Consider the following 12535-nt stretch of genomic DNA (forward strand, 5'->3'; position numbering starts at 1 on the left):
ATTTAGTCTAAAGAGTAATGTACAGGTAATACCATGTAATCAAAAGAGTGATGTACAGTTAATACCATGTAGTCAAAAGAGTAATGTACAGGTAATACCATGTAGTCAAAAGAGTGATGTACAGGTAATACCATGTAGTCAAAAGAGTAATGTACAGGTAATGCCATGTAGTCAAAAGAGTAATGTACAGGTAATGCCATGTAGTCAAAAGAGTAATGTACAGGTAATACCATGTAGTCAAAAGAGTAATGTACAGGTAATGCCATGTAGTCAAAAGAGTAATGTACAGGTAATGCCATGTAGTCAAAAGAGTAATGTACAGGTAATGCCATGTAGTCAAAAGAGTAATGTACAGGTAATACCATGTAGTCAAAAGAGTAATGTACAGGTAATACCATATAGTCAAAAGAGTAATGTACAGGTAATGTCATGTAGTCAAAAGAGTAATGTACAAGTAATGTCATGTAGTCAAAAGAGTAATGTACAGGTAATGTCATATAGTCAAAAGAGTAATGTACAGGTAATGTCATGTAGTCAAAAGAGTAATGTACAAGTAATGTCATGTAGTCAAAAGAGTAATGTACAGGTAATGTCATATAGTCAAAAGAGTAATGTACAGGTAATACCATGTAGTCAAAAGAGTAATGTACAGGTAATGTCATGTAGCCAAAAGAGTAATGTACAGGTAATACCATGTAGTCAAAAGAGTAATGTACAGGTAATGTCATGTAGTCAAAAGAGTAATGTACAGGTAATGTCATGTAGTCAAAAGAGTGATGTACAGGTAATACCATGTAGTCAAAAGAGTAATGTACAGGTAATGTCATGTAGTCAAAAGAGTAATGTACAGGTAATGTCATGTAGTCAAAAGAGTGATGTACAGGTAATACCATGTAGTCAAAAAAGTAATGTACAGGTAATACCATGTAGTCAAAAGAGTAATGTACAGGTAATACCATGTAGTCAAAAGAGTAATGTACAGGTAATGTCATGTAGTCAAAAGAGTAATGTACAGGTAATACCATGTAGTCAAAAGAGTAATGTACAGGTAATGTCATGTAGTCAAAATAATAATGTACAGGTAATACCATGTGGTCAAAAGAGTAATGTACAGGTAATACCATGTAGTCAAAAGAGTAATGTACAGATAATGTCATGTAGTCAAAATAGTAATGTACAGGTAATGTCATGTAGTCAAAAGAGTGATGTACAGGTAATACCATGTAGTCAAAAGAGTAATGTACAGGTAATACCATGTAGTCAAAAGAGTAATGTACAGGTAATGTCATGTAGTCAAAATAATAATGTACAGGTAATACCATGTAGTCAAAAGAGTAATGTACAGGTAATGTCATGTAGTCAAAATAATAATGTACAGGTAATACCATGTGGTCAAAAGAGTAATGTACAGGTAATGCCATGTAGTCAAAAGAGTAATGTACAGGTAATGTCATGTAGTCAAAATAATAATGTACAGGTAATACCATGTGGTCAAAAGAGTAATGTACAGGTAATACCATATAGTCAAAAGAGTAATGTACAGGTAATGTGATGTAGTCAAAAGAGTAATGTACAGGTAATGCCATCTAGTCAAAACAGTAATGTACAAGTAATGCAGTGTAGTCAAAACAGTAATGTACAGGTAATGCCTTGTGTTCAAAACAGTAATGTTCAGGTTTAAAAAACTTTCAAAAGAACAGAATATCAACACACTTGTTTGACAAACTGTGCTCATGCAGTCCTTGATATATGAAATTTTACTTTGATGGATGCAGATTACTTATCTTGCAACATGTTGGTAATAAACAGGTGTTATACACCTATGAGCAGTACATTATTATAATTTGTACCTATGAGCCTGTGTCTGCATTACATTATTTACCTACAAGCATGTCTGTATTACATATATATATATATATGAACATGTGTCTGTATTACATACATATATATATGAACATGTGTCTGTATTACATACATATATATATATATGAACATGTGTCTGTATTACATACATATATATATGAACATGTGTCTGTATTACATAATATACCTACAAGCATGTATCTATTACATATATATATATGAACATGTGTCTGTATTACATATATATATGAACATGTGTCTGTAATACATAATATACCTATGAACATGTGTCTGTTTTACACAATATATCTATGAGTACATGTCAGTATTACATAATATACCTATGAACAGGTGTCTGTATTACAGTATATGCCTATGATCATGTGTCAGTATTACATTATATACCTATGAATATGTGTCTGTATTACATAATACATCTATGAGTACATGTCAGTTTTACATAATATATCTATGAGTACATGTCAGTATTACATACTATACCTATGAGCATGTCTGTATTACAGTATATGCCTATGATCATGTGTCAGTATTACATTATATACCTATGAGCATGTGCCTTTATTGCATTATATAATAATAATAATAATAATAATAGTGAATGAGGACTTTGTATAGTGCCTAATCTTTAGAAGCTCTAAGCGCTTTACAACATTAGACAACACCTATAAGATAAAAAACATATAATGATATGATTACAAAAGAAAACACCATGAAATTAGAACACAAAAAAAACATGCTGAAAATATTTAAGGTAGGAAACATTATTAGGTCTTTATATTTGTTCTTGCAGTCGAAATAAGTGAGTTTTGAGAGCCCTCTTGAATGGGATCACTGTGTTTTTGTGTCTAAGTTCAGTGGGCAATTCATTCCACGTTGCTGGGCCCTGGTATACAAAAATGTTTCATTTTTTCTGAGATTCAAATTTTTTCTTTCAATTATCGAATACTATAAATAACCATCATTAAAATCTAATAGATTTGTCCCAGTATGGATCACCAATGATATACCAAAATCTAATAGATTTGTCCCAGTATGGATCACCAATGATATACCAAAATCTAATAGATTTGTCCCAGTATGAATCACCAATGACATACCAAAATCTAATAGATTTGTCCCAGTATGGATCACCAGTGATATACCAAAATCTATTTGACATTCCGCAGTATGGATCACCAATGATATACCAAAATCTATTTGACATTCCGCAGTATGGATCACCAATGATATACCAAATTCTATTTGACATTCTGCAGTATAGACCACTGATGACATACCAAAACCTTTGAGACATCCCCAGAATGGACCACTGAGGACATAACAAAATTTAGTAGATGTCCCCCACCCCCTGTGTGGATCACTGATGATATACAAAATATATCAGATGTCCACCAGGATGAACAACTGATGACCTACCAAAATCTATTAGACATTCTCACTATGGACCAACAAACACCTACCAAAATCTATTAGACATTCCCACTACGGACCAACAAAGACCTACCAAAACCTATTAGACATTCCCAATATGGACCAACAAAGACCTACCAAAATCTATTAGACATTCCCACTGTGGACCAACAAACACCTACCAAAATCTATTAGACATTCCCACTATGGACCAACAAAGACCTACCAAAACCTATTAGACATTCCCACTATGGACCAACAAAGACCTATCAAAATCTATTAGACATTCCCACTATGGACCAACAAAGACCTACCAAAACCTATAGAGACATTCACACTATGGACCAACAAAGACCTACCAATATCTATTAGACATTCCCACTGTGGACCAACAAAGACCTACCAAAATCTATAAAGACATTCCCACTATGGACCAACAAAGACCTACCAAAATCTATTAAGACATTCCCACTATGGACCAACAAAGACCTACCAAAATCTATTAGCCATACCCCAGTATGGACCAACAAAGACCTACCAAAGTCTATCAGACATTCCCACTATGGACCAACAAAGACCTACCAAAATCTATTAGACATTCCCACTATGGACCAACAAACACCTACCAAAACCTATTAGACATTCCCACTATAGACCAACAAAGACCTACCAAAATCTATTAGACATTCCCACTATGGAACAACAAAGACCTACCAAAACCTATTAGACAGTCCCACTATGGACCAATAAAGACCTACCAAAATCTATTAGACATTACCACTATGGACCAACAAAGACCTACCAAAATCTATTAGACACTCCCAATATGGACCAACAATGACCTACCAAAATCTATTAGCCATACCCCAGTATGGACCAACAAATACCTACCAAAATCTATTAGACATTCCCACTATGGAACAACAAACACCTACCAAAATCTATTAGACATTCCCACTATGGACCAACAAAGACCTACCAAAACCTATTAGACATTCCCACTATGGACCAACAAAGACCTATCAAAATCTATTAGACATTCCCACTATGGACCAACAAAGACCTACCAAAACCTATAGAGACATTCACACTATGGACCAACAAAGACCTACCAATATCTATTAGACATTCCCACTGTGGACCAACAAAGACCTACCAAAATCTATAAAGACATTCCCACTATGGACCAACAAAGACCTACCAAAATATATTAAGACATTCCCACTATGGACCAACAAACACCTACCAAAATCTATTAGCCATACCCCAGTATGGACCAACAAAGACCTACCAAAGTCTATCAGACATTCCCACTATGGACCAACAAAGACCTACCAAAATCTATTAGACATTCCCACTATGGACCAACAAACACCTACCAAAACCTATTAGACATTCCCACTATAGACCAACAAAGACCTACCAAAATCTATTAGACATTCCCACTATGGAACAACAAAGACCTACCAAAACCTATTAGACAGTCCCACTATGGACCAATAAAGACCTACCAAAATCTATTAGACATTACCACTATGGACCAACAAAGACCTACCAAAATCTATTAGACACTCCCACTATGGACCAACAATGACCTACCAAAATCTATTAGCCATACCCCAGTATGGACCAACAAAGACCTACCAAAATCTATTAGACATTCCCACTATGGAACAACAAACACCTACCAAAACCTATTAGACAGTCCCACTATGGACCAACAAAGACCTACCAAAATCTATTAGCCATACCCCAGTATGGACCAACAAAGGCCTACCAAAACCTACAGAGACATTCCCACTATGGACCAACAAAGACCTACCAAAATCTATTAGACATTCCCACTGTGGACCAACAAAGACCTACCAAAATCTATTAAGACATTCCCACTGTGGACCAACAAATACCTACCAAAATCTATTAGACATTCCCACTATGGACCAACAAAGACCTACCAAAATATATTAGCCATATCCCAGTATGGACCAATAAAGACCTACCAAAGTCTATTAGACATTCCCACTATGGACCAACAAAGACCTACCAAAATCTATTAGACATTCCCACTATGGACCAACAAAGACCTACCAAAATCTATTAGACATTCCCACTATGGACCAACAAAGACCTACCAAAACCTATTAGACATTCCCACTATGGACCAACAAAGACCTACCAAAATCTATTAGACACTCCCACTATGGACCAACAAAGACCTACCAAAATCTATTAGCCATACCCCAGTATGGACCAACAAAGACCTACCAAAACCTATTAGACATTCCCACTATGGACCAACAAAGACCTACCAAAACCTATTAGACATTCCCACTATGGACCAACAAAGACCTACCAAAATCTATTAGACATTCCCACTATGGACCAACAAAGACCTACCAAAGTCTATTAGACATTCCCACTATGGACCAACAAAGACCTACCAAAATCTATTAGACATTCCCACTATAGATCAACAAAGACCTACCAAAACCTATAGAGACATTCCCACTATGGACCAACAAAGACCTACCAAAGTCTATTAGACATTCCCACTATGGACCAACAAAGACCTACCAAAATCTATTAGACATTCCCACTATAGATCAACAAAGACCTACCAAAACCTATAGAGACATTCCCACTATGGACCAACAAAGACCTACCAAAATCTATTAGCCATTCCCCAGTATGGACCAAAGATAACATAAAAAACTATATTTTCATTTTTTCACTTCTGTCATATGGTGTAATACTTGTGACCTTTCATTTTCATGTGACAATTACACCCATACAAAATAATATAAAGTTAGATTACATGCTCAACATTATTTTTCAATTGTTGAATAATGTTGAAGCTATGAATCTCAACATGATTTACAGTGAGAGTCGGCTAAACTGCATGTGTTGAAGCATCAAATGGGAATGTACAACAGGAATTCAATATGCCTGGGACTCAGCTGCATTTTGTCCAGCAGTCCATCACAATGTGCCTGGGACTGTCTCACCTTGTCCAGCATTACTACTGGCCAACAGTCCATCACAATGCACCTGGGTCTGCCTCACATCATTCAGCATTACTACTGGCTACTGGCCAATAGTCCATCAAAATATGCCTGGGATTGCCTTACATTGTCCAACATTACTACTGGACAATAGTCCATCACAATATGCCTGGGACTGCCTCACATCATTCAGCATTACTACTGGCCAATAGTCCATCAAAATATGCCTGGGATTGCCTTACATTGTCCAACATTACTACTGGACAACAGCCCATCACAATGCACCTTGGTCTGCCTCATGTCGTCCAGCATTACTACAGGCCAATAGTCCATCACAATGCACCTGGTTCTGCCTTACATTGTCCAACATTACTACTGGCCAGCAGTTCATCACTGGACATGTGTGTTATAAAAGTGACATGAGGTGACAGGGTAATTATAAACAAAATAAATTCAAATTTGCAACAGGAAGTGGAAAGGGATCCAGTTTACCCATGAGCCTGATACAAATTTGCAACAGGAACTGGAAAGGGATCCAGTTTATCCATGAGCCTGATACAAATGTGCAACAGGAAGTGGAAAGGGATCTATGTTACCCATGAGCCTGATACAAATTTGCAACAGGAAGTGGAAAGGGATCCAGTTTACCCATGAGCCTGATACAAATTTGCAACAGGAACTGGAAAGGGATCCAGTTTACTCATCAGCCTGATACAAAATTGCAACAGGAAGTGGAAAGGGATCCAGTTTACCCATGAGCCTGATACAAATTTGCAACAGGAACTGGAAAGGGATCCAGTTTAGCCATGAGCCTGATACAAATGTGCAACAGGAAGTGGAAAGGGATCCAGGTTACCCAAGAGTCTGATACAAAATTGCAACAGGAAGTGGAAAGGGATCCAGGTTACCCAAGAGCCAGATTAAACATTCTACTGTATCTTAGATCTCTCCTCCTGATGCAGGTATGTACTTTACATTTTTATGTCAAACATTTATTCCATGTTAAAATAGAATGTCTGGCACAGACCTAACAACTAATACTGGGTTTTTTTTACCATGAAATACTGATAACTGAAACATTGCTGTTAGTTTCTTACTAAACGTCTCTGTTCTCCAGCCAACTCTAACAAGTTCACTTCCATAAAGATTCTGAATAAAGAGAGATGTTGGATCATAACATCTGCCTCAAGCAATAGTTTTTATATAATAATCTTCTTGTATTAAAATATGCTTTCATCCTGGAAGTCTCTTTAAAATTTAGCTACAAAGGCAGTCCAGGAATCTGACATATGATTCACTTAATAACACAAGTTTCTGTACGCAAATTTATGAAGTTTCACATGCAAAGCAAGCATTTCAAAAACATTATTTGGGGAAATCAAGTGATCTAAAACATATATGTCTTTGGCACACACTGCTTAATGCACAGAGTAAACTCAGACTCCTATGATAGCTAAGACTTGCACTCAAGTTAAAGTCATTATCTGGGAATCCTGCCTTTAAGTCAAGTTAATGTCAGCCATGGGAATCCTACTTCTACCTCAAGTTAATAACAGTCATGGGACTCCTGTTTTACCTTAAGTTAATGTCAGCCATGGGAATCCTACTTCTACCTCAAGTTAATGTCAATCATGGGAATCCTACTTCTACCTCAAGTTAATGACTGTCATGGGAATCCTACTTCTATCTCAAGTTAATGTCAGCCATGGGAGTCCTACTTCTACCTCAAGTTAATGTCAGCCATGGGAATCCTACTTCTACCTCAAGTTAATATCAATCATGGGAATCCTACTTCTACCTCAAGTTAATGTCAATCATGGAAATCCTACTTATACCTCAAGTTAATGACAGTCATGGGAATCCTACTTCTACCTCAAGTTAATGTCAGCCATCATGGAATCCTACTTCTACCTCAAGTTAATGTCAATCATGGAAATCCTACTTCTACCTCAAGTTAATGACAGTCATGGGAATCCTACTTCTACCTCAAGTTAATGTCAGCCATCATGGAATCCTACTTCTACCTCAAGCTAATGACAGTCATGGGAACCCTGCTTAACCTCAAGCTAATGAAAGTTATGGTAACCCTGCTCTTCCTCAAGCTAATGAAAGTCATGGTAACCCTGCTCTACCTCAAGCTAATGACAGTCATGGGAACCTTGCTCTACCTCAAAATTGTAACTGGGTGCCTTTGTTACAGTCGCACTGTGCCATAGTCAAAGGGCTCCCCTCACTTAATGTTATTGCCATTGCCAAGCTTCATGCATTCACAGCTTTGCTTTTGACCCCAATTTAGGTCAGTACTTAAATCTACTCAACTATTATGCCCATATACTTCATATCCACTTCCTATGGTGCATGTATGGAGTATTGGCTGATGTTTGTTATCATAGCAATCCTCAGGATCAGTGCTTAGAGTAATGATATCTTACTCTCTTAATAATAATAATAACCTAACCGAGCCAGTGCCAAGGTTTTATGACAAACATATCTGAGTTTTAAGAGTGTCTGTCACATTCTAAAGCCTATATGAACGGCTATAGAACATCATTCTTTGGTGATATCTCTGTAGTTTTGGAACCTACAGGAAGGAGGTAGTTGCAATATCTCACCTAAGAGAACACAGGTTTAAATTCTAACATGGAACAAATTATTGATTTGCTTGTTCAGCACTTGGGTGTGTTTGCAGTAATCAAGGTCCCTAGATCTGTTACCCATGGGGAATAATTAAAAAAATAAATTTAAAAATAAACCTAGTAATATAATGTCTTGAGTAATTCTCCCTTGGCCAGTGCTTTAATGATATACTGAATAACCTAACTCTAACATACAAACAGTATCACACTATGGTGTGTTCATGGTAGAATAATTCCAGCTATAAGTTAATATACATTGTTGCCCTAAAATTCTAGACAAACATGTATTCTGTGTGCATGTTATGCATGGCTAATAAAAACTGAACAAGGTAGGCAAGGCCTGCATGTTGAGTCCAAAAGTATGGGCATGGCATACATCCTGAGTCCATGATAAAAGTAGAACAAGATGGGCAGGGCCTGCATGCTCAGTCTATGGTAAAGGTAGAACAAGACTGCAGGGCCTGCATGCTCAGTCCATGATAAAGGTAGAACAAAATGCGCAGGGCCTATATGCTGATTCCAAGATAAAAGTAGAACAAGATGGGCAGGGTCAATATGCTGATTCCATGATACAAGTAGAAAAAGATTGCAGGGCCTGCATGCTCAGTCCATGATAAAGGTAGAAGAAGATGGGCAGGGCCTATATGCTGATTCCATGATAAAAGTAGAACAAGATGGGCAGGGTCTATATGCTGATTCCATGATACAAGTAGAACAAGATTGCAGGGCCTGCATGCTCAGTCCATGATAAAGGTAGAACAAGATGGGCAGGGCCTATATGCTGATTCCATGATAAAAGTAGAACAAGATGGGCATGGCCTATGTGCTGAGTCCGTGATAAAAGTAGAACAAGATTGGCAGGGCCTGCATGCTCAGTCCATGATAAAAGTAGAACAAGATTGCAGGGCCTGCATGTTCAGTCCATGATAAAGGTAGAACAAGATGGGCAGGGCCTATATGCTGATTCCATGATAAAAGTAGAACAAGATGGGCAGGGTCTATATGCTGATTCCATGATACAAGTAGAACAAGATTGCAGGGCCTGCATGCTCAGTCCATGATAAAGGTAGAACAAGATGGGCAGGGCCTATATGCTGATTCCATGATAAAAGTAGAACAAGATGGGCATGGCCTATGTGCTGAGTCCGTGATAAAAGTAGAACAAGATTGGCAGGGCCTGCATGCTCAGTCCATGATAAAAGTAGAACAAGATTGCAGGGCCTGCATGCTCAGTCCATGATAAAGGTAGAACAAGATGGGCAGGGTCTATATGCTGATTCCATGATACAAGTAGAACAAGATTGCAAGGCCTGCATGCTCAGTCCATGATAAAGGTAGAACAAGATGGGCAGGGCCTATATGCTGATTCCATGATAAAAGTAGAACAAGATGGGCATGGCCTATGTGCAGAGTCCATGATAAAAGTAGAACAAGATTGGCAGGGCCTGCATGCTCAGTCCATGATAACAGTAGAACAAGATTGGCAGGGCCTGCATCCTGAGTTCATGATAAAATTAGAACAAGATAGGCAAGGCCTGCATGTTGATTAGAACAAGATGGGTGAGGCCTACATCCCGAGTCCATGATAAAAGTAGTACAAGATGGCAGGGCCTGCATGCTGAGTCCATAATAAAAGTAGAACAAGATGGGTGAGGCCTGCATGTTGATTAGAACTAGATTAGCAAGGCCTACATTCCAAGTCCATGATAAAAGTAGAACAAGATGGGCAGGGCCTGCATGCTGATTCCATGATAAAAGTAGAACAAGATGGACAAGGCCTGTATGCTGAGTCCATAATAAAAATATAACAAGATGAAAAGAGCCTAAAATTTTAGCCCAAATGCTGAACAAGATTGCCAGGGCCTGTATGTTAGTCCATCACAAAAGTAGAACAACATTGCAAGGGCCTGTATGTTAGTCCATGAAAAAAGTAGAACAACATTGCCAGGGCCTATATGTTAGTCCATGAAAAAAGTAGAACAACATTGCCAGGGCCTGTATGTTAGTCCATGAAAAAAGTAGAACAACACTGCCAGGGCCTATATATTAGTCCATGAAAAAAGTAGAACAACACTGCCAGGTCCTGTAGGTTAGTCCATGAAAAAAGTAGAACAACACTGCCAGGGCCTGTATGTTGAGTCCATGATCTAAGCATCAATGACAATTTTTAACCAAAACCATAACAAATTGTCAAGATTGACACTTCTGATGATGCCACCATCAAGACTGACACTTCTGATGATGCCACTATCAAGAATGACACTTCTGATGATGCCACCATCAAGAATGACACTTCTGATGATGCCACCATCAAGAATGACACTTCTGATGATACCAGTTTCAAGAATGACACTTCTGATGATGCCACCATCAAGAATGACACTTCTGATGATGCCAGTGTCAAGAATAGGGATTGCTATGTGTCTCTCTACCTGCTACTGTGTGCTACTAAATATCTGACGGACTGCTATTTTGTGACTGGTTCTTCCAAGGTAAAGCTAAATTATTTATGAAATAAACATGGAATCAGCACGAGTTCCAAGTTCTATCAGGAGTAATGTCCCTTGTGAGTATAGCCTGAGCTTAGGTCTACTTCACTTTGGTACATTAGACATCAAAATAACCATGGCAAGGTGATATTGTTATCCTTAATTTCAGCTAAGTATTTCTTCAAAAAAGTTTAATTAAACCTAATATCTTAGAACTTATTAAAGACAAATTATTGCCCAGCTGCAACATTCTACAACTGCCTCTAATTAATGACAAATATTATCCACTAAGTCTTTGAACAAAATACTTGAGTTATCATTACCTTACACTTGTGTACATGAATTAAACCCTTACCCTTGAGTTATCATTACATTACACTTGTGTACATGAATTATACCCCTACTCTTGAGTTATCATTACCTTACACTTGTGTACATGAACTATACCCTTACTCTTGAGTTATCATTACATTACACTTGTGTACATGAATTATACCCTTACTCTTGAGTTATCATTACATTACACTTGTGTACCTGAATTATACCCCTACTCTTGAGTTATCATTACCTTACACTTGTGTATATGAACTATACTCCTACTCTTGAGTTATCATTACCTTACACTTGTGTACATGAATTATACCCCTACTCTTGAGTTATCATTACCTTACACTTGTGTACATGAACTATACCCTTACTCTTGAGTTATCATTACCTTACACTTGTGTACATGAATTAAACCCCTACTCTTGAGTTATCATTACCTTACACTTGTGTACATGAACTATACCCTTACTCTTGAGTTATCATTACCTTACACTTGTGTACATGAACTATACCCCTACTCTTGAGTTATCATTACATTACACTTGTGTACATGAATTATACCCCTACTCTTGAGTTATCATTACCTTACACTTGTGTACATGAATTAAACCCCTACTCTTGAGTTATCATTACATTACACTTGTGTACCTGAATTATACCCCTACTCTTGAGTTATCATTACATTACACTTGTGTACATGAATTAAACCCCTACTCTTGAGTTATCATTACCTTACACTTGTGTACATGAACTATACCCCTACTCTTGAGTTATCATTACATTACAC

Source organism: Sinohyriopsis cumingii, chromosome 3 (genome assembly GCF_028554795.1).
Source record: "Sinohyriopsis cumingii isolate HCF-2022 chromosome 3, ASM2855479v2, whole genome shotgun sequence".
Classification (NCBI taxonomy): domain Eukaryota; kingdom Metazoa; phylum Mollusca; class Bivalvia; order Unionida; family Unionidae; genus Sinohyriopsis; species Sinohyriopsis cumingii.